General features: G+C 41.7%; 1 long non-coding RNA gene across 1 annotated transcript; it reads left to right on the forward strand.

The window, feature by feature from the left end:
- The first annotated feature begins 403 nt into the window (after positions 1-403).
- On the forward strand, positions 404-2,831 carry LOC113229081. The gene is made up of 3 exons (XR_003310377.1): positions 404-705; positions 2,188-2,351; positions 2,507-2,831. It is a non-coding gene; the product is annotated as an uncharacterized LOC113229081 (long non-coding RNA).
- Positions 2,832-3,535: the final 704 nt, after the last annotated feature.

Below are 3,535 nucleotides of genomic sequence, written 5' to 3' on the forward strand. Positions count from 1 at the left end.
GGCCGATACGGGTATTTTAGTTCGAGATTCGTATAATTTCGCGTTTTAATCTTCGATTAAGGCACAATAGCACTATCCTATTCCACTTTAAACTAGATTTCACAAAATAATTGAAAGTCAAAATAAAGACGACACTTTTCCCTCCAAAAGGTCCAGAGCGAATCCGTAGTTAGACAATTACCGCCAGTGTTGCCAGGTTAGACTTTTCGCCATTTAGGCTACTTCGAGGGGTCTAAAAAGGTGACCTATGGTAAAGTAAAGGTGAAATAGGAAGAGGCGATTTTAGATTTACAAATTTGATTAAGGATTTTGTGGGGAATGGAGTTGTAAAATAACTCATTTGGGGTTTGAGTATTTCTACGTGTGGGGAATGGGCAACACTGATGTTCGCCAACCGGGTCCCGTTTTAATGCAGCAAGGCGATTGTCGCGCGTCTACGGACACACAAAGATAATTTATAAAGGTTAATTTTCGTTCGGAAGTAATTTAAATAAATTGTCCACAGTTTGTCGAATTAATTTGTTGTTTAATAAACAAGAAAATACCGTCGGAACCATCAAAAATTGAACATCATTATAGTGAATTAATTGATTTGTCGAAAGCAATTGGAAGAGATATCCACACTGTGGCGCGCTTCATATTGAAAACATTGTTCAAGTAAAATAACTTCTTCTGAGTGGCAATAAAGTCGAAACTCGAGTTTCTGTAAGTATGATTTTTATTATTATTAAAACGCGACAGTCCCCCTCATGCCTCAAAGGTTTTGCTGCTACGACTATAGTCTGTCTTTTTATAAGACGGAGTAAAATGACATTTGTAGGGTTACCAGTTTTCATAAGATTTTAAATAGTTATGTAGTTGTTGTCGATAGTTTTATCGATAGATTGTGAAACAAGATACAGTTTTGTCAAGAATGACTGTATTGTGAATGTTACGACATTGTAATGATTACTACTTGCCTTTTTTTATTCTTATTTTGACTGTTGGCCTATTAGTATCCAGACCAATGTTTGTTCGTTTACATTTTAACAAGAATAGCCGGATTTGATTATCTACAACATCACCAGTTTTTTACAGCATTAAATTACATACAAAGCTTTTCGTTTACGCGATTCCAAAGACAATCTGTAACAGAGTATTAAAAAAACCGACTTCAAAACTCATTCCTAACAAACATACAAAAAGAAAAATATCATACAGTAGAATTGAGAATCTCGTCCTTTTTTTGAAGTCTGTTAAAAAGACTATCAACGACTGGATTAAGACCCTAAATTATGACGGCACAGCAATTACTGTCTATCCTCAAATAACAGTACATTTCTCTGCTGTTCAACTCATGGTAGGTACTCTCGCTTAAACACATTCTCACACCATACATATCATACACACCATATTTACTATACATCTAATCAGTACACACGCACCTTATAAACACCCATTGGAAAATTTTATGGAAGGGAAATTTTTATGGATATGTGGGGACTCTCCCTCCAGACTGGAGGGCCTACCCCACTAAAACCCCCCCGGGTTTCCCTCTCGCCGGTTGAGTCGGCGCCGTGGGATCAGTGAACATTCACCACGACGCCGCCCGGCCGCCCTAGCTTGCGCCAGGGCTCCCGCGCCAACGGAGGGGCGGGTCGGTTGTCCTTCGACCCGCCCCCCAGACGAGTGAGGCCGTACAATGCAGGCTCCGGAGTCCCTGTCCAGAGCCCGCTGGCCTCACTAGGGGATCAGGCGAGCAGCGAACTGCCTTCGCCTTCTCCCCGTACGTCTGCGCCGAAGCGGGTGCGCGTCCGCCGCGTCCTCGCGCACCCGCGGCTTCCTTTTGCGACATAACCTCTGCGCAAAAGGAGGCCACCGCCTCCCAGGCCTCCTCGCTACCGAGCATGGCGGTAACCACGCTCGGCAGCGAGAGGTCCTGCCCTACAGTCCCCGTCAGAGTGCGGCGCTGCCCATCCCACCGGCTGCACACCTCTAGGCTGCACACCGCTACATGTAAGTGCTTTGACGTTTCAATCATGGTCCTAAGTAACCAATCCGCTGTAGTACAAGGTTCTAATGTGTATGCGAAGTCCACATTACTGTGACAGTGGCGACAAGCCAGCTCTATCCTCAGTGTTCGATTGATGTCGGACGAGGTGTCTTGTGCGTGTGCAGCATACATACTTATTATTAGGGTGGTTTCAGATCAGCTGATCTATTGTGATCACCACTAATTACAGTTCGGAACCAAGGCCGACAGCATTGAAGAACTGAAGAACTTTTCTGGCTCCGGCAGATTGATGTCCTTTGGTTGTGGCAAATGCCTGATAGAGATGGAGCTTCGTACGCCCATCAGGGGATAGCATTGGGTGAGAAGATGAACAGAAGTTTCTTCTGCCTCGTGGCAGAATCTAAATTCTCTATTCTCTCTCTGCTCAATGTAGATGCATTATTCGATAATTTTAAATGTTTTTTATACTAATTTTTGTCCTTGAGGTTCTAAAGACCACTGTTTGTCTTGCAGGCGTCTATCAGCAGCAGACATTTATCTTCTGTCCAAACATTCATCTCGAAAAGAATAATAGGTTCGCAGCGTGCAATGATCTCCACTTTCGACGTTCACGAACGCACTGCGAACGTCCTTTGATTCGCGGCAAAATCGACGGCTCACTGTGTATCGCACGCGTTCCGCTCGCGGCAAGCTCGCGAACCACGTTATATTATGATTTTTGGTAACATTATCATGCAACGATGACGGTTACAGCTCGCTAGTGTGTACTCAGCCTTAGGGCGCTTGTAGAATTTAGATTAGATTTAAAAAAAATGTATACACCAGAATTGACTTATGACGTAATCAAATGGTTATCCATTTTTAAATTTGATTGTATGATTAAATTATGTATGTACTGCTTTTTTAATTAATTATTTGATTAAATTATTATTTTTTAATTTGTGCCTGTTATTTAGTAGGTTATTATTATGAATCCAGACTGGAATTGTTAGCCACATCAGCGCTGGAGCTAGCCCATGTGGCTCCCTCTAGTAGGCACACAATCAAAATGGAATACTTACAATATTTTCCTCAGTGATCGAAAATTTAAAATAAAAAGCCGTGGTAGGTTTCCTAGTTTGACCTCAACGTCTTCTCAAACAGAGACCGTGGATTCGAATCTTGGCTTGCACCTTCTGCATGTAATCGTAATATTTTACGTGCAAGTGTGATGAAAAATAGTTATTTTTGATATAAGTGCGGAAAGTTAGTCATTATTTACGAGTCTCGAAGCTTCTTGGCCCGAGCCAGAGGCGAGGGTCAAGACGCGAGACAAGTGAAAATGACAAATCCGCACGTGTATCAAACGACGTTTTTTAATACATTTGCGAAAAAACTACATTGAAAGTAAAATAAAACTCATTTTCTGCTAGTAAATTAAAATAATGAAATACAACCACTGCAACCATTATTTAAAAGTCTAAGGAAATCTAGTTCTAACGTGCTTTTGATCATTTTCTGTAATATCGGTCTGTAACCACTTTTCTTATTATGAAGTCCTGG

This window comes from Hyposmocoma kahamanoa, unplaced genomic scaffold, assembly GCF_003589595.1.
Source record: "Hyposmocoma kahamanoa isolate Upper Pololo Valley unplaced genomic scaffold, ASM358959v1 272, whole genome shotgun sequence".
Lineage (NCBI taxonomy): Eukaryota > Metazoa > Arthropoda > Insecta > Lepidoptera > Cosmopterigidae > Hyposmocoma > Hyposmocoma kahamanoa.